Below are 25,177 nucleotides of genomic sequence, written 5' to 3'. Positions count from 1 at the left end.
ATATAATAGTTCATACCCATCTGTCACTAGAAACTGCTTAATCAAGAATGATAGGTACAACATGCAAATAGAAGTAACACCCTCCCAAACCAAACACCCCTAGTTAACCATCCCACTGTCCCCTCAAACCCAACCTTCGTCCTATCATAAATTCTCACATCATTATTCACGCCTAAAATACTCTTCCCTGTCATGTTAAGAACCAAATTTTACCATCATAATGGCTCAGCCAAGTTTAGTCTAATCTATACCCCAGTCAACCTCCCTGCAACAACAGGGTGGCTTTGGGGGTGAACAGGGGCCTCTGGGTGCTGGAAATGGTCAAACCCATCTTGTTTTCAAGAGCAGGGAAACATCCTCTGCACATCCTCATGTGCCCTGCAATGAGACTATTGTCCAAACTCCCTGAGTTTCATGGGAGAAACGGGATCCAGCACTGATACAACATACCAGATATACCAAGCAAATGGCCTGTAGCACGCACCACTTTTTCTTGTAGTAAAGGAAGCAGGGCATTCTGAAAATACAAGCCTTTTCTGTATCATGTCTTCTATACTGATGGCCATGAGTATTGCAAAGCAACTTTCTATCCTACTCTCCACTCATACATGATGATTAAATTAAACAGGGCCTTATATTCTCATTTTTATTACTTTAAGTAGTCTGCAATTGTGTTTGTTGTCCCTATACATAAGATACCAATACAGGATATCTTTAATGGCTGGTCACTAAAACAGTGATTTCAGACTAACAAGGCACTATTAATGTTGAACTCTGTCATCCAAATCCACAAAGCACCTTTTGAGTTGAACTGTAGAAATCATGTGTAGTTCTGATCAATGGTCATTTCGCTTAAGTTAAAGAAACCGGCACTTTCATTTCGCTGCATGTAACTCCCATCTCCACAATACAGCCATAACTCCAGGCTCCCTTCTTGGAAGCAGCACACCAAGGGCCAGGCTCACCACAAAAAGTTGTCACTGCTAAAGGCTTTCTGCATACATCAGCTCAGAGATCAGGCCTTCGATATTTAATTCCAAGAGCTAACTTAGCCTTTATATTACTTTTCTTCTTAATATCCTTCTATATTTGAGCTGTTTAATGGATAACTCAAAATTGATTTATTTTTTCATAAGTAGACAAACATTAAAAGACACTTGAACAAGGTCATTTCGTCCTAGTCCAACAAGACTAACAGACAAGGTCCCAGCCACAATCCCTTCCTGTCAGAGAGAATATTTCTACTGGTTAGACTTTAATATTGAATGTAGATTTGGGATCTAGTCTCAATCCAAAATGGGAGTGCAGCAATCAGCAAGACAACTCTCACTGGAAACACTTAATGGATTTAAAATTGCAACCTTGCATTTAAAATTTCTGCATCCAATTACCAGTTAGAGGCAACCTATCTCTTAAAACTGTACTGATTAAAGAAAATTCAGTGTTCGGTTACAAAGGCAATAAACACCTCAATATTTTCACTAAGCTGTTTTCCTTATGCTGTGTCTTTAATTCCAGAATCTTTTCCTGGAACTCTTGAGGAACTTTAAGTAAACTGCCAACATATTATTTTTTCAATCTTTTGTTTTCTTTAGGAAATTATTTAAGAAGCAAAACTTTGAACTGTGAACCCAGCATTCATACAGCAGTGAACTTCAGATACAGTAACTGCATTGCTGTGAGCTACGACGACTTTCCCATGGGGGAGAAATGACCCGGTATTTCAAGATCGACAAAGTCAAAAGTAAGGTAAGCTGGGGGAGGGAAAGGATTTCCCCCTAGGATGAGATAAATATAATTTCTCACGGCAGTGTATCTCTCTTTTAAGCCTCAGGTGGTTTTAAGTTAATGAGATTAGTTCCAGCAGGCAGTGAAATCCCAGGATATAGGATTTATATTTCAGCAGTTTTCACTTCATCCAGCAAGCACAGTGAAGTCAATCTTTGTGTCATTTTGTTATTGTCCTGGTTTGGGTCTCATTCTCATACTCAAGCCTGGCGAAAGCACCTCGTAACTTTGACTTTAAAGCTTAAGCATCATGTAAAGAGTGTGTTTAAATGTTTAAAAGGGAGGAGAAAGGCAGCGGTCTTACTTGGTAGGAAAGGATTTTTATTTAACTTTTCAGATGTATTTTTATGCAATGGAATTTAATCTTGTACTTTTTTTTTTTTTTTAAACCAAGGTCACACACATTTTTATCCTGAACACACAAAAAACCACAGTATGCATTGCTGGAAGAAACACTGCTTTTTAGTCCTTAAATTTAGTCCCTAAAAACATGGACTTTAACAGCTCAGGATGACTGGCTAGTTCTACATCTTCTACATGCTAAATGATTGCCACCCAGCTTGGTACCAACCAAAATGAGTTCTTATCCAGTGACTACCCACTGGATGTACAAAATGGAGTGTTGAGACTCCAGTCCCCAGTTCAGCTCGTACAACAAAACCTTCACTCCTGTTGCCAGTTCAAGCCGTATCACAAGTTAAGCCAGGGCAGCCTCACAAAGTGCTAGGAGAGGGCAGCATTCTGATGACAAGCACAGCAGAAGGATTCCGAAGTGTAGAGAATACTTATTCTGTACTTACTCAGATACCTGGAGCTATGTGAAATATAAATCATTATACAGAGCTGCTAAGTAGAAGGCTTTTAAAAGGTAATATAATGGGGAAAAAAAAAATGAAGTCAGATCATAACACCAATTTCCATGCACTAAGAACTCTGCCACACCCAGCCTGATACCAATTTACAATCACTACATATTCATAACTGCTAATTTAGCAATTGTTCCACACTGGACAATATTTTCAGCAGTGAATTTAAGTTAAAAAAAATCATTAACCTCAATAACATTACCAGTGTAAAGAAAATGCAGAAAAATCTACTGTTGACAACATCATTTAGGTAGCTCTTTCCCATCCAGTAAGAGAGTGAACACAGACCTTCTCACCCCTCTTGTGAAACAAAATGTGTAGACATCACATCAAGAAAATGTCCATATTAGCCCCAGGCTTCTTTCCAAGACAGTGTGATTAAACTACATATCCAGAAAGCACACAACGAAATTATTTTCACCATGGTAATTTAACTTCAAAATACAAGATGAGCCTTATTCAGAAAATTTTCTAGAATGACCAAGTCCATCACAGGAAAAGCTGGTTTTATTTTAGTTTTAACTTACAAGCCTGACTTTAATACAGGCAAATCACACGCAGACATCACTGTTTTAACATCTTTGTTGGGTTTTTTTTTTTTTTATTTTTACTCATGAATCTGCCTTCTCATTCTGTACTCGTGCACCACCCCATTATCTTCATTCTTCATCATCTCCAGAAATGTTCTTAATTCAGGTTTTGGCACTTCATTAACCAGGTGTCTTCAGTTACAAATGAATAGTTCAATTCCCTCTTTGCCAAAGGAAAGGGTGTGTTCGATCATAACTCAGGGTGAAGAGTGTGGCTAAAGCTAAATAAAGTGCAATTGTCCAAAGTTGAGAGATCTATTTCCTTTTTCTGTGGAAGTATCGAGCCAGAACCTGGTACAAGTGTATAATTTAACTGAAGAGAGGCAACATCAGCAAATGAATCTGGGGATACAGAGGCCAATGCCTGACCATAAATTTGTTTCTGGCATAATTCAGAACTTCAAAAACATTGGAATCTAATATGCTGAATAAACACCTAAGCATTCAGTATCCACCACTACCTGGACTGGCTGTAACTTGATAAAACGCAGCTGTATAGGGTAGTAGTATCACATGCAAGTGATAAAAATGCATTCTCCTGTCAGGATAGCTAAATGTTTGCTTACCTGTGAAGTAAATACACATTTGTTCTCAAGTTAAACCCAATGAGTATTTCCAGATGTGCATAGAGTAAAGCGTGCCGTTTTCAATTAAATACAACATGCAAATTCGACTTCCAACAATATGAAAATGAACTACCAGGGTAATTGTTCTGGAAGTACTGCAATTATAAGTGTCATCAGAATGCATTATGTTTTCTGTGGGCAAAGAATTATTCTGTAATGGGTCAGGGAACTCCTTTCACAGACTTTAATAATCAGCACACAAGCTTCAAAAAGGAAACCTATTTTAAATCTCTCCCATCATTTCACTATCACCCTCTGAAAGTAACAGTTCTACCAGAAAAAAAAAAAAACTTGTAAAAGTATGATCACAGGGTGAGTTACCTTAAAAGAATGTTTTCAAAAGAAAACAAAAACCAAACAGTCTGCAAGTATTTACATTCATTTTAAGGCCAGAAGGATCAATTAAAATGAACCATTTGGATCTCCTGCACAATTACAAGGCAAGAACCCCCACACAGAAATACCTGCCACAAGAGAGAGATTTTAAAAGAAGTGTTCATTGATAGATGCACAACGTTCTAGAAAACTTTGGCAGGACAGAAGTGCAGCTTTTTGATCCTACTTTCAAGAGTCAGTGTGTGTTCAGTGGCCTTAATCTACTCTGACTAGCTTTAAAAAAAAAAAGCACTCCAAATACATGCTTTAACCTTACTTTTTTCTTGGTCAAGTCACTTTTGTTACATGCAATTTCATTGCTAAATGAATCATTGCACAAAAGTTCCCTCATAGAGCCTATTATCAGCATTTGGCTGAAGGCAGCACAAAAGCATTAAGCTTCCTGAAAAGGTAAAAGGCGAGTTAAGCTCTATCTTTTCACAACAGCAAGCAAAAAGGGGCCTGATTTTGAGATCGGCCTGCTGAACCCCCTTTTTAGCTGGCACAGAACTGCAATTTTACAACTGCAAGTCATAAACTACAGATGGTATCTCCTCTGTCCACCGAGTACTATGCACCCGTATAGCTGGTCATATATAAGGAAGCACAAGAAAGTTGAGCCCTGTCATTTCATTCCCATAGAAAGGATGCAGAACAAAGCATCTACAACACTGCTGCCATAAATAGAAGAAAGGGACACCTAGTCCAGTTCTGTCCTGCAAGGTATGAAGAAAAACCTCATGCCTAGCTATGTACAGAGATTTATTTTCTCTCTGCTTTGTTTCTTCTTCTCACCTGTATGTTTCTCTCCTCACATTTGCAACATCAAAAGAAAACTACTGCCCTAGAAATTCTGCTAAAGGTATGCTTCACAGAAAAAGGAGGGGAATTTAATCGCCACTAAGACTTTTATACTGCCATAAATATGCTGGAAAGGATGTGTATATGAGAGCATGTATACTTAGAAATATTACACACAGGTACACGCTTTCCTGCATAATCAGAAAGCAGCCTTAGTATAAATGCCAAAAATACCACATAATTCGGTGTGAAGAGATCCCACTTTGCACATGAACATAATCCAAGAACTGCTGCTCTGTCTGGCCTGAGACAGAACACACCCTGTCAGAGCCTGGGTATTAGACATCACATAACACTAGATAGTAAGACTGAGCGATGCTAGAGAACAGCAATACTAAGGCTTCCTTTGCTTTGCTCTCATTGGAAACATCCTAAAACAAGACTACTTTTGAGGAAGAAAAATAACAAAGCAATAAAGCATCAAGTTTGAAGTCTCACGTTCACTGAAATTTTTGCTTCTAGGTCCAGAGGTCTGCCTGCCACAGCTGCCTGGATGTCAGGAAAGATTCGTCTTCCTTCTGCTGCAGGAGTGCAGCAGATTAACCTAACGCATTAGATGGAACCTTGCCTGGGAAAAGAGAGCGCTGCTGGCATCAGCCTGATCTATATGAAAGAAGACAGGCTACAAAGTTTAAGGAAGTGTGGAAACTTTAAAGAGAGTTTTGTGATTAAAAATAGAGATAATGAAACGGACGGAAGTTGTCAAAAGAATTTTCATTTTGCTTTACATTTACTGAAATAAGTATTGATTGATACATTCGCAGTTCCATTGCAGTAAGCATTAGATTAGGGCTATTGAACTAACTCGATATGATGCATGGCATGACAGGAAGAAAAAATTAAACCGGTCAAGCTGCAATCTTGTCAGATCTCAGAAGCCAGACAGGACATGATAGGGGGTTCCATAGAAAGCTGGGAATTCAGCTCCCGTTCCTACTGAGCATACACCCAACAGACTTTGTTCTAAGGACTGAGACTTCAACCCAGGCTTCTGACCACAGCGATCATTAAGGATTGCCAGTAACAATTTTTCCAAATTAATCCTCTTGTTCTTGAAAAGCACTCCAGTGACACTTTCAGCCATCTCAACACAGAACAGCCCTACCTTACAAAGCTCATGCATACTGGAATAAAAATGAATGCTTTTGGAGAGTCCCTGAATGGAGATGCTCAAGTATTTTTATTATTTTTATGACAAAGACGACCTATATGGCTATAAAACAGGGCAGTTACAAACAGGGTACTCCATCAGTCTTCCAAGTAAGAAGTGCCCTTCACTTCCCATGTCAGACAGAAGCGCTGCATTCTCTTCTATGCTGCGACAACTCAGTGGCTGAACAACAATTACCCACAGACAAGATTTTTAAACCACCAGACCACAAAAATCTCCTGAGAACCACCGTGTACACTCAGCACATCAGGACGTTGCATATCCTTCATTACAAGGACCACATAACCACATTAAAACACCACCATGGAGGGTTTGCCCTTGCACAGCCCTTCATTCATACGGCGGGCCTAAAGCAGGAGCTTCCACAGACTAATGATATGTTCCATTTGTTGAAGAAGGGTCTATTTTAAATAAGTGGTAGTGTGCTGCAAATATTGCAGCAAGGTTCACTCTAATGTTAAGATGATTGCGTAGATCGTGCTGGAAGAAATTAAGTGCTGCTAGAGTTCACTAAATATTTTCACACACCAGATTCCAGTAAAGTGCTTTTGTTATTTCACAGGATACCACTTACAGTATGTCTCGTGTATTACCTTTCAGTAGGTTCAGATTTCTTAAGAAACCTTGACAACATGAAACAATCTCTTCTAACACTATGACGTAAAAATCAACACATGACCGTTAGCAAGAGCCTGCTCCAGAAGAAACTCTGCCAGGGTTTTAGTTTCTCCTACTTTCAACCCATTCAACCTCACTCCTGAGTTTTCATGTTCACAGAATCCTAGAATGGTTTCAATTGGAAGGGACCTTAAAGACGACCTAGGTCCAACCCCCCTGGCATACGCAGACGCACCTTCCACTAGCCCAGGTTGCCCAAAGCCCCGTCCAACCTGGCCTTGAACCCTTCCAGGGAGGGGGCAGCCACAGCTTCTCTGGGCAACCTGTGCCAGGGCCTCACCACCCTCACAGGGAAGAATTTCTTCCTTAGATCTGATCTAAATCCGCCCTGTTTCAGTGTAAAGCCATTACCCCTCAATCTATCCCTACCCTGATCAAGAGTCCCTCCCCATCTTTCCTGTAGCCCCTTTCAGCCCTGGGAGGCCGCTCTAAGGTCTCCCCGAAGCCTTCTCTTCTCCAGCTGAACCTCCCAACTCTCTCAGCCTGTCCTCACAGGGGGTGCTCCAGCTCCCTGAGCATCTTCGTGGCCTCCTCTGGACTCGCTCCAGCAGGTCCGTGTCCTTCTGATGTTGGAGCCCCAGAGCTGGACCACAGCACTACAGGGGGGTCTCACGAGAGCGGAGTAGATAGAGAATCCCCTCCCTCACCCTGCTGGCCACACTGCTCTGGGTGCAGCCCAGGACAGGGTTGGCTTTCTGGGCTGCGAGCGCACATTGCCAAGTCATGCTGAACTTCTCATCAAGCAATGAGAACCAAGTCAGCCCCCGGGTCCTTCTCAGGGCTTCTCTCAATGCAGTCTTAACCCAGCCTATATTTGGGCATAGGATTGACTCACACACATGCGGGACCTTGCACTTGTTGGATCTCATGAGGTTCACACGGGTCCATCTCCCAAGCCTGTCCAGGTCTCTCTGGATGGCCCATCCCTTCCCTCCAGCATATTGAGTGCACCATACAGTTTGGTGTCATTGGCAAACTTGCTGAGGGTGCCTCGATCCCACTGTCCATGTCATCAACAAAGATGTTAAACAGCACTGGTCCCAACACTCACCCCTGAGGAATGCCACTCGTCACTGCTCTCCACTTGGATATCAAGCCTTTGACCACAACTCTGAATGCAACCATCCAGCCAATTCCTTATACACCGAGTGGTCCATCTGTCAAATCCACGTCTCAATGTTACATTGACTTTACTGCTGACATAATGGATGGCATAGACATCCCACTTCACTACAGTGGAAATAATTTCTTTGCCCAGTCTTAAGAAAATAAGCAAGGAACACGATTTACTTCAGATCAGAAGAGATTGATAACCTTGAGTTTTAAACTGTACCTGGCATCTCCCTGATCTTCACTTGCCATAGAAAGGTAGAAAGTCCTCATCTGCAAATTACTAAAAATAATCAGCTGCAAGATGTGACCTTGGATAAAGCAATGTTAAATTGGCCAGCAAATTTTTCCAAGGCATCACTGTTATTAACTCACAATTTTTTCATTTCAGTCTGCCACTGATGCTTGGCAGGTTATAATTTTTCATTTTCTCACTTGGCTGATGCTCACTCAAGTAGAGATTATGGAGATAGTGGTGGAGAATTTTTACAAAGAGATTTTTTGCCCTTTCACTCTATCATATCAGGATACAAATAAAAATCGCCTTTATTAGGTGGGATACCTTCTAGGTGTAATAGGATTCCTGTTAAAAAGGTTCCTTTCAGCACTCTAACAATAGGAACAGTTCTTGTCTTACCTGGAACTCACGACCTCTCCAGTGTCTGAATGGACAGTTGTACAACTAGTGCCCATTTACTGCATTCCAATCTGACATGATAAAGCCTAAATGCGCTTCCATTTTACAGTTAATATACAATAAAAGTTGTACAATTTTAGTGAATTAGTCCCCTCCCTTGAAATGACCACTTTTTTTCTTAAAAACTGTCAATCGCCTTCTGCTAAAGGAGAATATTCTGCACTCATGACAAAGTATGCTTGGCTCCACACCACCTTCCCACTCTCATCATTCCTCTGCTCTTTATTTAATGCATAAAAGCTGTAATAAACAGCTCCTCCCAGTGATCCATTCTGGAACAGTACTTCCTATTTCTTAAGTGTTAGAGATTTGGTTGGGGTTTGTTGGATTTTTTTTTTTCCTTTCCTTCCAAACATCCTCTGTCCACAGTGTCCAGATTATAAATATCTAACTGAACACAAACAGATTAAAAAATGTATTTTCATTTAAGTCGTTCTGTCTCTGGTGATGAACCAAAGCATCCTTCTGCCAGAAGACCCATTTTGTGACATTTATCTTTGGCTAAAAATCCCTGTCGCCCAAGCAACCCCGACACAGGAATTGTACGTGATATGCAGTAAGTACTTGCAGAGCTTCCCTCATTATCAAAAAAGATTTTTCTGTTACTGCTATTCTAGCTAGAGCTTATGCTAGAAGATACATTGCAAGGGGAAGTTGATCACCACGTTAAAGCCTGGTACGCAAGAAGCTTAAGTCGTGATGCAGTTCATTAGCATCGATCATAAACTATGGTTCACCTGAAGCTGGAGGCACTATGATGTTGTTACTACTAGGTCAACATTAAATTACAGCCCAAAGGATATTAACACTATCTGACAAATCATGTCATTGCCTCCACAATTATCCATTTTTAGCCTTTCTATTCAAACCATGAATTTGCAGTACAAAGAAGCACAGACCTGTTGCAATCATTGACCTGAGTGCAAAGAAACAAGGTCACATTTATTTATATTGCCTTTGCTTTGCATATTTTAATTGTATTTTCAAGTATTTACTACCCTAGCAACCATCTTGCCACATATTTCATTTTTGATACACTGATGGCCACTGAGAATAAGCATCCTTCATTCAATGAGATTACAATTTTGGCTGATAACTAGAGTCACATAATAAGGTTTCTAAAGTCATATGGCTATACAAAACTATAATTCTTAGATCTAATTCATGGCTTCTTACTAGAGTTTCTGAAATCTTTTTAGAAAGACAGCATAACATCACTGATTTTACAGACAGGGAAGTGAAAGCACAGGAAGAAAAGCAGCCTCGGCCAAGGCCGTACAGGAGAGCAGTGGCTGCATGTGAATACTGACCAAGTCTCCCAATCCCAAGTTCATTCTCTCTCTTGTGTTTTGGTTACACATCACAGAATCAACTAGGTTGGAAAGAACCTTGAAGATCATCTAGTCCAACCATTAACCCAGCACTGACAGTTCCCAACTACACCATATCCTTAAGCGCTAAGTTAACCCTACTCTTAAACACTTCCAGGGAAAGGGACATATTCTGGACATTTACCTTGTGAACAGAGGATAGATATATATATACAGAGAGAGATATAGAGAGATATATATACAGATATATATATATTAAAAAAAAAAAAAAAAAAAGACTTTCAGTTCTTAAAAAGAAGGGGTTGAGTGAAGTGCTAAGGTTTGGACAATACGCCCAAGCCAGAATTGACCTATAGATGAATCCAGTATATTTTATAACTGATAAGCGTTGTGCTAATAGGTATTATACCAAGTTATAACAAACCACCTATTCTGATGTAAAAAGTGCTAAGGTGTTGTAGCGTTGAAGCCTGAACAACAGGCCCAGAGCCAAACTTAGCATGTAATCATTAACAACATATGTATGCTCATTAATGATGTAGCTTAGATAGCATATACTTGTTACTGATGATTAATGTAATGAAAATATATCTATCCTGAATGTATCTATCTTCTTTACATAGAGGGAAGTTACAAGGCCATGAAGCCAGCTGTCCAGCCCCGGGACCAGACATGTGGCCTTGTTTTAAAAAGAAGATAAATTCGGTAAGTAGGGAAACTCCTAGCTTCTCCCTTGAGCCCTGGCCAGGCTCTGGGGGAATCTAACATGAGAGCGAAACCAGATGTTCCACTCAAAACAAAGGTGCCAGTTACTCTGATTGGCTGATTTTTGGTATATAAGGCTGGACCCGCTTGCAGCGACTTTGGAAGACTACGGGTGGACGCACCGCGTAGGATTTCCCACCTGCAGGGACAGGCTCTGCAAATCTTCGCTGCAACCGGGGCTGCCCAGCGCCTGCGGGTCTGGATGGTGGTAACATATGCAAGTGGTGAGGGATCTTTTCTTAATCACTGTTGTGTGTATCCGGTAGTAATGGTTTGATGCATGACCCTATTTGTTTAAGTGCACTATTCTGTTTTTTCTTACTGTGTTTTCTGTATTATTTTGTTACATTTAGTTATTTTGTAAAATACGCCTACTTTTTTCACTCTGGTGTCTGAGTTTAACTGGTATCATTAATCAGCAAAACACTGAGACAATTTTCTTAAAGTTTATGACTACATTTCCAATAGCCACGTGGTCTAGAGTACAACAGATTACGGCTGCTGAGGAGCTCCCCAAGAGCCTACCCCCAGCTTTGACAGAGCTACTAGTTTTCTGTTTCCTGGCTTACAACCCATGGAAAGCTGCTTTTAGCATCTCACAGTCTCATTAACACATCCAGAAAAACGACAAAATCAGCACACGTGGAGCACAGGGAACTCCACACCTCCTGCAGCCTCAGAACATCAAGCAGCCTTCTGGGTAGCTCCAGCAGGTAAGGAATACAGCTGCACAGCATCCATCCTGCTTTACTTCACATTAATGCCTGTTTGACCATACAGAGTTTGTAGAAGTATATACCTTCTACTCAGATGAAATATTAGCTCTGCTCTTCATATTTTAATTCTGATTCTAGTAAAATATTTTTTCAATTAACTTAAAACTACGTTGGAGAAACATATTTCAGTAATATATAAATATATAATTATAAACAGCATTTTGGGGGGTTTTACATTTTTTCATTCATCTCTCAAACCGGACTTATTCTATAAGCTGATTAATATTAATTTACCTCTATTAGTGACCACTTGCTTCAGTCAAAGCACATCATGTCATGTAAGAGGGAGGGGCGAGAATGGGACAAAAAACATAACACAACTAACTTGTATTAGTCAAGTCTGCATTAGTCAAAACAGCAGTACAAAACACTCAGTCTTTTCACACAGTTCTTTCCCAATTAATTCTCTTCAAACTACCAAATTTGCAAGAGGTCTGACCTCAAGTCCATTGAAGTTTAGCAACAGACATGCTTGGATGAGAACAGGCATGAATTACAGATGTGTGGAGCTGCAGCTCTCCAGCAATCTCTGCTAACTAAGGTCTCTGCTTGTTAAAAGGAAACAAAATTTGATAGTGCTATGAGTTGAATTTTAGAAATAAAAAAAAAAAAAGAAACACACAAAACTGTTTGAATCTTTACAGGCCTGCATAAAGATAATGAACTCATGCATGGATCAGAAACAAAAAAAAAATCAAATTGAAATAAACTATTCATGAATCTTTGTTACTTATGCATAAAATTTTCAAATTCTCACTAGGAATCCAATTCAGAAAGCTGCTCTTGAAGCAAAGAATTAAATAAAAAAGCGTTCACTTTTTTTTTCCTCCAGCAGAGGAAAAAAAACTTCCTCTGCTGGAATTCCATTTGGTTTTTTTTAAGCGATACCCACCCTAGCTTCTCACCATGGCAATGTATTTCAACAATTCAGACTTTTCTTTGGTACTCATCACTGTAGCCCAAACTTTACAATAGTTTATTCTGTATATAATATTATACGCTGTGTAACAAGACAACGAAGTGGAAGGGACCCTGCACTTGTGAGAACTGCGGGTGTTCCCGCGGGCTCTTGACCTTCAACTAAGATAAGTCAGACCAGCCTGTTAAAGCATTCAGAGCACTAAATGGACAACCCTGACTATCCCAAATTTTAGTTTAGCCATTTATGAAGCATTTATACTCATCTGAGTTTGCCAGTGACCGCAGATCTTAGTTATGAAACAAGTAATAATCTCCTCACAGAGAACTGAAGACAGTGAGATTTCTGCAAACATTCTTCATTAATTTGTTGAATTAGCAAAGGGAAGCATGTAATAGCAAATACAAATGCTTTGCAGAGCAGAGCCCTAACTTAAGCACTACGTGGTCAATGTGTAAATCCAGAGATCTAAATTTCATTACCCTCAAATTGGCTCGACTAAAGCAGTCACTATAAAAGCCTTGTACCTCAGATACCTCAGGTTCATTTTGGATTGGTACATACTCCAGGTAAAGTCTGTTATTTTGCTTAATACATCTACACATCCCCACCTTAGAAACTTGGGTTTAAAACAGTGTCAGAAGTCATCTAAAGAGAAACAAAGGTTAACGACTGCAAGGAGGAATAAAAATTGTCCAGGTTTTAGCATCAAAATGGAAAGACATGAGGCTGCTAATGAAAATAAAAGTTTAGAAATTAAGGCATGTATTTTAATAGCAGGCTATTTTAAAATAAGGAAAACAAAAATTGCAATATTAATCTATAACCCATTAAAGGAATACCAAAACACTTTCCAACAGTTTAACTTCATTATATCTGCTTGTAAAATCCTACAAATTTTAGGTTGTGTATATTTATTTTGTTCAAGTCTGACCTGCTGTTCAGTCCATGTGACAGAGCCAAGGAAGTATGTAAAAAAAAAAAAGCACAAGTACTACAAAAATGCACCCTGCAAAAGCTCCAGAAATCTCTCAACAGTATCTTAGATAAATGGTGAATCCCTCTTTATGTTGTATTACTGATCTTACTATGAAGCACTGATAAACCAGCCTCACTAGTGAGTCTGCAGAAAGTACTCCTGATTAATTTAATTTTCATTGGCACCTCCCTTTAAATTTTAACCTGCTGCAATAACTAACAAAATACAATGCAGACCTCTGAAAACCCTGATTAGGATACCATGACAGTGAGGATTAAAAAAAAAAAAAAAACGTTTTTAAATAAACAAATCACACACTACTGCATGTTGCAATACAGTCAGTGCCTATAGGGCTATCAGAAATAAAGTCTTAAGAAAACCCCTGATTTAAAAAGATTACCAGGAAAGGCTGAGGTAATATTTACATTTCTTCTGTAAATTATGGAACATATTGGTGCATACAGAATATTCCTGTGAAGAGTTTTAGCTAACCAAGACAAAAAGATCCCTATGTCTAGCTTTCCATCCAGAACTACTCAAATTTTATCTGTCTGGGTTCCTTCTGTTTGTAAAATATCTACCCACATTTCCACTCCAAGCAAATCAAGACGAGGGTCAGTCTGGATTTTAAGGCAGTTTGTGAGGCACATCTCATGTCACTGTAAGACAATGTCCTCTATATAGTTTCCAGTAAAATTCTGTTCTTTTTCACTTTTCTTCATAAACTTGCTGTCAATCTGCACTTTAAGTAGAGGTACATTCACATAGCAGGTTGGAATACTTCACATTGCATGAGGTAACTGAATGAAAGTTTCTAGATAGAATTCCTCCAACGCAAGAGATAAACAGTAAGTGGATTAATATTCCCTAGGGAGCACCATAATAATAATCTCCAATGTTTCTCTATATTTTTCAGTTAATTTATTCTGCAACCAATAGTTGCAAGCCTTCTAACAGAATAAAAACCAAATTTCTACTAATGTGGTTTACGATTTAAGTATCTTGACAGTTTCCCTTTAAATCACATTTATTTCAATTCTGCAAAACTGAATCACTTTGACATATCTTTTACACTGGCACTTTCATGCTTTCTCAGGACACCAGTGATTTTCAGACTTTTGAACTGATACTGAAAATAATTAGGCACTAAAGGTCAAGAAAAATTTTCCCCCTTTTTTTTGGTAACACTTCTATCTCATCTTTCTATGAAGTATCATTAATTAGCTTCTTTTAACCCAAAAAAAGAAAAAGTGTCTGCTAAATGTAGAAAGAATTGGACTTCAAAACTGAATTACAAAAAATATCTGCTAGAAAAAGGAATAAATTACTTAAGGCTTTGCCACTTAGAACATATTATAAAACTAGAAAGACATTTTATTATAAAGAAAAAAACAAATATGCCAAACAAAGAGCAGAAAGTAGTCCTTATACATCAGTATTATTTTTCAAAAATATACTTCATCTTGAAACAGATGGAACAAGAGAGAGTTTTTTCAAATCTCTCATTTATGCTTGAACGATATAGCAAATAGACAATTATGCATTAAGAAGCAGCATCAAAAGCAAGTATTTTGCTTACAATTTAATTTAATATTCACTAACACTTTTTTCCCCTCCTTTCATCTATTGGAACACAAGTCTTTTATTGGAAGGAAGACTAGAGAGCAGCTTCCTTACAGCTCACCCTGCCCTTCCAGAGAGAGTCAATACATCTGCTCTCAGATACTAACACACAAAGGCAACTGATCCATTAGCAACTAGACAACAAACAATTCAATCTTAGCATTATATATGCAGTGTGTAAGAAAAACACTAATACCTATTTCAAAAGGGAGACCACCTCAGGTTACTGTTTCACATAATTTGAAGTAATAATTCAATTACTGCTCAAACTATATAAAGATGCACATTTCTTTTAATACATCCCATATTCCTCTTAGGACAGGAACTCAGAAACTAATTCCCATAAATATTCTCTACAACTCTTCCGGAACTATTTTCAAATTCAGAAGCCACAAGCCTATCTGATCAAGACTGCCCATAAATACATAAATAAATTTTTTTATGCTTAAATACTTTAGTATATTAACCACTACCTATATGAAAATGCATATTTCATTTCAGTTCCCTGAACTCAGATGAACACTGATAATTTTCATGTGCAAGAACCACCTGTACATTACTCTAATAAAACAGCAATATGTTTATAGAAATGAAAGGGAACAACAACAAAATAACTTCACCAGAAAAACCCAAACAAAATAGAACTCCACACTTGTGCCACAGAAGTATCCTATCTTTGAACACACATCCCAGAAACATTTTTGCTCCTGGGAAGTTCTGGTTTTGAAGTGCTGGACCTTTGAACACTCATGTTAATAAAAAAAATGCATTTGAAATATATTCTATTTTTTTCCTTGCAGAGCAGACTTATTTGCTCTAGAAAACTGAAGTATTCTTTCAAACCAGTTTAAAAAACTGAAACCCATGCAAAATACACACGTGAATTTAGTGAATTTAAATTTCCATCATTTCAAAGTTAATTATCCACTCAACTTCAAAATCTAGACTTAAGCACTGGCATACAAAATACATCAAGAATGAAGTGCCTGTGCAGAATCACTTTTTGTTATGGTGGAGTATTAACAGTGCAGAAAAGCCAGCTAGACCACATGGGAAATGAGTATTTTTCCACACACACTTATGAAAAACATCTGTTAAAAAACATGAAAAAAAAATCCCTTTTTTTGACTAAGGATGAAAGCAAGAAAGCATGTCCCAAAATACTCATTTTCAAAGTGTTACATGTAGGTGGATGAAGCAAGTGAAAATAAGCCACGATTCAGTAATCAAGTAAAGCTCTGTATTAAAACTGTGAAGTCTGGTAAGTGATCAGAACTAGAGATGCTTTTTCACCACACACCCCCCTCCTCCCCAGAAACACCATGTTCTCCACAGCCTCTTTGCTCCCTATATGTATTTATTTTTTTTCTATTCTCAGGAAGACAAAAACCAAACCATCTGGCTTGTGCCAGACTTACTTGCCCATGTTGTATCTGTTTTTCAAATAGCAGACACTCATCAAGGATCTAATACATGTGATTAGCTGGTAGGAAAACAATAATTCAATCTGATTCAAGAATATCTTTGCATTTGTTCTCATTCCATCCCAAAAGAAAACTGGATACTTTTGCATGCTTATCTGTGACTGAGAAAGAAGACTGAATAACCAGTAGTTCAGCACGTTGAACATACACTCACACATTAGCTCTGGGCCAACACTTTGGCCTAAAAACAAGACCAGGCTTCTCCAAGTATTTCAACATATGCCTCTCTTGTGCAATCCCTTATGTAAACAATATTGTATAGGCTTTACTCTCGATTGATACAGTAAAAATATGAAGCAATGTAGCGCCTCGCTACTAAAATTAAAATTTCAGAGGCACATTTCTGACACCATGGAAATATCTTCCTTTTTTAATGAGAACTTTTTCCTACCACCAGCCCTTGATGCATGGTCTGAATGACTGTTACAGTCCCATTTACAGAATGCAGAAGAGGGCACTGCACGACAGCGCTCTCCTTCAATAGTTAAGGGAAGCAGCAGCTTGATTTGTCAATTATATTCTTCCACTGAGACCTCTAAATGAGTAAATGCACTAATATTTTAATAGGCTTCCTTCATTCGGCCTCAGGCACAGTACATTTCACTTTTATAGACAGGTGACCCCCAAGGTTCCAGTTTCCTCCTCAGAGGTAGTTCCTTCATACTGTAGATGCTCTGCAGTGGTTCACACAGCAATAGCCAGTATCAACAGGAAGATTACAAAACTGCCTAAGTCCCCAGCATAATCCTTTATTTGTTGTAAATAAAAGGTGCGGATCTACAGGAGTTCAATATTCTTTGCTGCTCTCTAATTACATTTTCAAATATTCACGTAAGAAGTAATTTCTGTGCTAGAGTTTATATGGATTTGTTCCTACTAAAATACATCTAGAAAAGTTATTTGAAGCAAACATACTTCCCTTATGGTAATTTTACATGCCTAAAGACTGTAATTAAAAAAAAAAAAAAACAAACAACAACAAACTAAGCATGGGAATAATGAAATGCAATTAACTAATTTCGACAGCAATACAATGTAAATCCCTGCCCTTAGTCTCATCTGGCATGATGCTTGTGATTCACAGATGTAAATCTTAGAACACATTTATAAAACGGCATGTTTAATTTAATGTTTCAATGCAGCCTGCAGTTCCCACCTACGAATTCCTCTGAGACCTTACCGCCAAATTCATTTTTTTCCCCCCACAACTGGCATGACCAGTGGATTTCAAATTTCAAGACAAACAGGAAAATTAATCATCTGCCAATTATTTTTTCCTGGGGGGCGTTGTATCAAAATTAGCACCTGTGAAGTGTGTAGAATTGACTGTAGAGAACCAACTGTTACACTAGATGGGACGCATCCAAAGGTGTTGAAGGGGGTGGCTAATGTCACAAGAGACTGCTCTCTGTCAGCTCTGCAAAGTTGAGGCCACAGAAGGAAGTCATAAAGACTGGGAAAGTCAAGCGTTAGGCTCATCTGTCAAAAGGCACGAATGAGGATGCAGGAACGTTAGCCTCACCTCAGTCCTGTCTCGCCAAAGTACAGCACGCAAGGAATTTTAAGCCATGCTGTGCAGGCACATGGACACTGATCCATAATACAGTCATCACAATAATATAGTCAATCACAAATACAGTGCAATAAAGCTACAGAGGGTCAGTGTAACTCCATACCTTCCCTGGCTTTAAAACTCACTGACATCAAGTGTAATATAACCTGGTGTGCTCCAGAAGAGCTAGAAACCCTAATTTCACTTAGACAATCTGGAATAAAGCAATAGCTTCAAAGTGTAAAACTTATTTGAAGCCACACATACAAACACCATCTGCTCTTTTGAAAAGGTATAACACTTGAAATAACATTCTTTTCTTCTCTTCCTCTTACTACATGCCATCATGAAGAGAATAATTTTATTTATATAAAGAGCCCGCAAAATGAAGTTCCATAAAAACAGGAACATATGGCCAAATAATTCTGAATAGCACTTAGCATATTCATCCGTAAAATAAGAACTATAATGGGTAGATAAATACACCCAAGTCTACTTGGAAATTGCCAGTATACACATGGTTTTCTGCAAATAATTATTTTTTTTTTAAGAATTTTTCACCCATCACTCAGATACTTCTTCTTACAGCTTTGCCAAAGTTAATCTTTTCAAACCACAAACTTGGCCTATATCACCTTGTTTCACACATATGGATAGTAGTCTTAAGCCTAAAGCAGGGGATAAAAAAATTCCTCTTTCACAGAAGTTAAATTTTTATCACCATTACAAAGACAAAGCTTGAAACAAATTTAGGTACCCCCTAATATGAATCTAAATAGAAAAGCTAGAACCTGCATGACGCCACTTCGAAAATTAAACAAAATGCATAAATATAAACTTAAGACCAGAAATAATAAGTTAAAAAATAAAAACAGTTCTGAAGAAAAATATGTACACACCTGTGAATTACCTTCTGCTATTAGTAAGGAGAAAAACACATGATCAAAAATCTCTGCCTTTCACAGCCACTCATGCCAGATTTTCTGTAATTACAGAATTTGGAATCCCTTTCATATTTTTCAAGAGTACTTCATACATCTATCATCCACTGGTTTCTAAGCCATTAAATACTTTTCATCACAGTTTCTTACTAGTAAGTGTCTAGAATTTGTTGACTGAGCCCTAAAAAAACCAACATACTTTTGCAGACACCTCCAACTCTTACACTAATCAATACTACAACAAATATATGGCTTTCTCTTCATCGTGCATCATAAAACTTTCTGGATACTTGCACGTTATCACTTGAGAAAAGAAGCACAATCATCTTCACACTCTCAAAAATCCTTCCAGCTGCAGACTTCTCCTGCTCTAATTTACTGCAGTGTTACAACCAGCTGGTCCTCATTGCATACATGATTCAGTTCAAACCACACTTCAATCAATCCTCTGGTCATTGCTTCAGTATCTTCAGGGATTTAAACAAAAAGTCTTGTTTAGTTACTGAACAATCTGAGTTTGCTAGGGTCCTGTTTATTTTGATGATCCTCTCACCATACTGAAGACTGATTCCAGGTATCTTCTCCAAAAAGCTGAAGAGTTTACACAAGACAGTCATTATCTTATCTGACTTCCACTTCAGCTTGATTTCTGCTCTTCCTGTCAAATTTAAGTGTCAAATGGAGGTTTCACTACTGTGATTTACAATTCTTTCATTTCTCCTTATGCTGCCTACAATTCCACTAAGCCCAAGACCTGAAAGCATTGCCTGATAAAGGCATGTAAAACTGAGCACACTAAAAACCTCAGAACGTTCCTGCTGGCTCCTCACTGCAGGAGATAATGCATTATAACACAGTTTACTCCAAAATCTCTGCAGGATCTACAAATCCTTCCTTGCAAACCCTCCAGTAATTCTCCCCACAAACACACAATAGGCTCTTCTGTTAACCAGCCCGTTGTACTCAGCAGTTTCCTAAAGCAACCCAAGCGATCTCTTCTAGAAGAGTTACTCAATGATAGCAGATTTGGGTTGGTGGGGGGTTTTTTAATTTCACCTTTCTTTCAAAATTCTGGACTTCAACCACCTTTATTTGCACAGTACTTTCATGAAAACTTGTAGGGAATCTTAGCAACTGGCATGTTAATCTACTATTTACAGACAATGGCCAAGACCTACTAATGCAGAAATTGAGTGTAATGACATCTTCCCATTGCTGAAGAATTTTGTTGCCAACACAACTCTGATCTTCAATCTTCAGTACAGAACTTCTAAAAAAAGGTCATTGTCTCCAAGCATTTTAGATATTCTAAATGTCAAGTTAACTATCAGCTCCGGTGTAATTTCAACAGTATCCTGGGTTAAAGAACCCCATTTTATTATTTTCTTTCTACACAGATTCACATATTTAGATATAGAAAGAATAATATGATCATTTACTCTGACTTCTGTAGAACATGGACACAGGCCCTCAATTTTTATTTAGGTACATCTTAAAGTAAAATTATCACATTTAAAGTTTTCTTTTTATGAATATCCTACCATAACCTGCAATAAATTACCTTCACCACTTAAGATGCATTGTCTTATTTCTACTGCAAATGTGCCTGGCTCATTTTAGTCAATGGTTCTTACTATTTTCTGCTTCATCATAGAATTTCTGTTCACAAGGCACACACTGAAACACTGTGATCAAGTCCCTCCTTGCCTTTCTCTTTGATAATATTTAAGGTATCAAGCTCTTGGAATTTCTCCCTCAGGAGCTATTTTCAACTCTTATTCACTTTTACAGTTCTTCTCTGAATTCTCTTTTACTTTAACATCCTTCTTGAAGTATGAACACCTAAACTTGACAGAGGATTCTTAATGTCAAATTAATGTCAAATACAAAGATGCTCTATATTTTCTGCTCAGTCATATATATTAGATCATATTGACCTTTTTCCTCAAAATCTCTCAAAGTAATCTGTTATTTAAATGGAAAATAGGTAACTGAGAAGCCAAAAAACAACAGTGAAGAGAAAACAAAGGAAAAGACTCAACAATCCCACCCATTCAACCTCACAGATGACTCTTACATACTTCCCTCTCCCTACATGCATATGCTTGGGTGGCATTTCCCTCAGGTTTTTAAGCAGAAACCACAGAACTGTATGATGGCTCTGCATAAAGTAGGAATGCTACACTTACTCATATAGAGAGATTAGAGTTAAACCATCGGAGTTAAAAGTCAAGGCTTACTGGGGTCAATAACCAGTGTCAATAAAGAGGTTATCGAGCTTCAACACAAGTAATGGATAAAAAGCATATCCTCACTTTTATTCAGCTCCTATATGTATTTTGAGCTGCTCAGGCATTCACACAGAACTGCAAACACAGTACAAGAAACCAGAACAGTGTCCATGAACCTGTATTTGATTACTTCTTAACTACATTTTCAGATGTTCAAGTCCTAACATCTTTTCCCTTGCTAGATCCTAGCTGACCAACAGATCCCATGGCTAGTAGATGGCTCAGAAAATAACTGCTCTTCCACATTCAGCCTGGACAGTAAGACCTGCACTTCATTTTTGCTTTATAGGAATTATGTCATTACTGTAGAATGAACACCCCTTTCTACTTCCCTGCACAGCAGTGTTAACCAAGCATACACAACTGACAGAACGATTGGATGCGTATTTGAGGAGAAACAAAGTGCTTTAATGCACGTATTGCTAAGACTCCAAGAATAGAGTGCATTGTTTTCAATTGATCATAACTCAGTCAGAACACTGAGTTGCGTCTCAACGGAGGCAATTTCCATGTCAAATTTCAACTTTCAACCACTTCAGCAATGCAGTTAAGGAATGTGAAAATCTTAAAGAAAATTAGAGGGGGAAACGGGAGAGAGGAAAATGTTTCTTCTCCACACTTCACTTTATGATTTAAGTACACAGTGGGAGTAATCAGGTTTTTTTTTTTCCACTGTTAAATAGTATTTCTGTGTTGATGTGAGTTTTTATGCTGACATGCTCTGGAAATCTAAAACTTCTGAATCTAAAACTGACTTTAAAAACCCACAAAATCAAAAAAAAAAACAAACCACACACACACGCAAAAGACAAAAACCAACAAAAGTCAGGAACAAAAACAAGGGCTTTCTCTACTGCTCTAACAATCTTAACCAAGCTTTTGGAAAAGAAATACTAAGTGGATGGAGGGAGAGGAGAGACATTACACCTAAAAGATTTTGATTCAAAAAAGTCTGGTTTGCAATCAAAAGAACACACATGTACATTTCAGAAATGAAAGGAGGTCCAAACAAAAATACAAATACAAACAAAGCAGTTTTGCTGCAGAAACTGCCAGCCAACATAGCAGCCTTGTCAAGTAAGCTGTGGCGCACATTCCATGGAAGTGCTAGTGAAAAATTTTATATCTGCAAAAGTCCATGCCCTCACACCAACACAAAAGTGCTGCAATTCCTGCTGTTGGCAGCCACACACAGACCCAGTGGTTGCTGGATTGCCAACAGCCTGTAGAGAAGATACAATCACAGAATTGGCCCCCTCTGTACACAGATACCTAACAAAAGCGTACAGTATTAGAAAAATATGACTGACATTCCTGACACCAGTTACCAGTTTATGCCGAGACACATCAGGCAAGGAATCAAGAAGAAATAGTCCCAGAAAGCTGCTTCTTCCAACAGATCAGACACAGAACAAAAGTAAAACGCCACTGAAAACAAGAATGGCACCACTGTATCTCCACATGCCAAAAACAACAACTTTGCCCTTCAAAAAAAAAAAAAAAGACATTCAGTTTCTGTTCTGTATCTCACAGCTGGAGATAACACCTGTATTTCATAGTTAGATTAATTACAGCTACCTTCAGGAAAGCATTATGACCTCTGTTTTACAAATCAGCAAACCAAAGAGTTATCTGCACAGGAAGACAACTTACAAGATCCTAGCTGTATCACTAAATCAGAGCCATCTATCAATGATCTCCTCACATTTCACCGCATGCTCCTAATAAGCTCATTTATGAATATACATATATTTTCAGGTGCATGTGCTTAAACACCAAAGCAAGTGTCACAATGAGGAAAAAAACAAACAAAACCACAAGAGCCCAAGCACCAGTCCTATATTAGAGAAATGCATTGTACTGCAGGAATGCTATTTTAGCCAACAAAAGTACATTTAGAGTAGGAGCTCCAGAGCTAGTGAAAAAGTCTGAGTATCTAGAAGTTGTCTATTTGACAGATTAACCATAATCAAGATCTACAGCACGCATTCCCTGGAGGGGTACATGTGCATCACTAAGAAAGACTCTTCTGAAATAAATCTGTTTATTAAGGGGGAGCAAAAGCACTTTAAAAGTCTATTTTTGTCTAACTTGTATTCATACCCAGAGGTTATTTAAAACCGGGAAAAAATAATGCAGGTATGTGACAAGCTAAGACTTCAGCTATGAAGATTAACAGAGTGGGAAGTCATATGATTCAGCATGACTACTGGGAGCTGCTACCAAAAAAACTGCACCTTGTGACACTCATATGAACCACAAGCATCCTTGTATCAACTGAGACAATTCTGACATTTTTACCACTCGATCCTCTTTTCTGCCTCAGATAAACAACCTGGACTAAACTCTTCACAGCAAACAAAACTGCCTCCCATTAGCGCAAACAGCAGTATTGCTTCACTATCAAGAAATCTGGCCTGTTAATTTTGTCTTGGCTAACATCTTCAACAATGTAAAACGGTTTTCACTTTACGGATGTGAAAAAAATTTGCAAAGTTTAAATTCACACTTAAAACAAGAAAAACCTGATGAAAGTTGGAGAAGAGCAGGTTTCTACACAATTTTTTTTTTTCTTTAAGAAAATGTGTGTATAGCTCTACAGGTTAATTTTAAAAATCCAGCTGAAAAAAACTGCAAAAGGTCTGCTACAAAAGATGATTCCTTGGCTCATTTCAGGTGATTAACTTTACGGTTGATTATCATACATTAAGACATCTACTAGGAATATGATCCAAGAACAAAATTCGGAAGGCACTCCTTAAGTCTTTGATGATACTGGAAATAAAAGCTGCAGTACGGATGCACTAGGACTTATACAAGAGCTCTTCAGATTAAAATTCTAAAAATATATATATAGCATTGTTTGATATACAGGACTCTGGCATTGTTACAGTTTCAGTCATCTAATGCTTTCCATATGCTAACCACTGAACAAATAAATTTGCCTGTAAATGCAAGAAATATATATCAAGTAATAAACCAACATGAAACGGGCCATTCATATTAGGGTAAAATCGAAATTCTTTATTTCTTCCCTGAATATTTCTGTCCAGATGACTCAGCAACAAGGCTGCAAATTTCAGCTGAAGTCAGCAAGATGCCTCAGCACTGTTTGCAAGTGTCAACTCCAGAGCCTTTACATTTTAATTACAATTTCGAGGCCATCTCAGTTAAGGGAGTCTTACGGTACAGAAACCTTCTGCAGTTAGGGAGCTCCACAGGGATGGAGAAACCAAGACTCTGCAGATCACACGGGACTACAGCGTTATCCTACAAGGAGACCTGTGAAGTTACTCATTTGTATTTCAGAGAACCTGAGCGTACACCAAATGAAGGAGGGGAAAGTATGTTTTCATCCAGTTCATTGTTTTGATGCCTTCCACAAAGTTTTCGAGATGTCCATAACACTCCGTTTTGGGGTTTCCTTTTTCACGTTTAAAAGCTTATTGAGTGAACACATGATTCCGTTTCTAGCGGAGACAAGGCTTGTGTTTAATTTCTCAACGTAGTTAAATGAGCAGAAAGCAAGTAATCAAACCCCGGTATCAGGGCGGTAACCCCGGAGGGAAGAGGAGCTGCAGGACGCGCCGACCACGCTCCCGCGGGACATTTGCTCTGCAGATTTCCCTCTCCCAACCCCGAACCGGCACCCCCTGCCCAGCCAGGAGAGGGAAACCGCGGGGCTGCCCGGCCGCTGCCCGTCCCCGCTCATTACCGGCGCAATTAGCGCCGGCGCGCGGGGAGGCGGGTCCCT

Source organism: Athene cunicularia (genome assembly GCF_003259725.1).
Source record: "Athene cunicularia isolate RWA chromosome 9 unlocalized genomic scaffold, athCun1 chr9_part1, whole genome shotgun sequence".
NCBI classification, from domain to species: domain Eukaryota; kingdom Metazoa; phylum Chordata; class Aves; order Strigiformes; family Strigidae; genus Athene; species Athene cunicularia.
Note: the sequence above shows the minus strand (reverse complement) of the source record.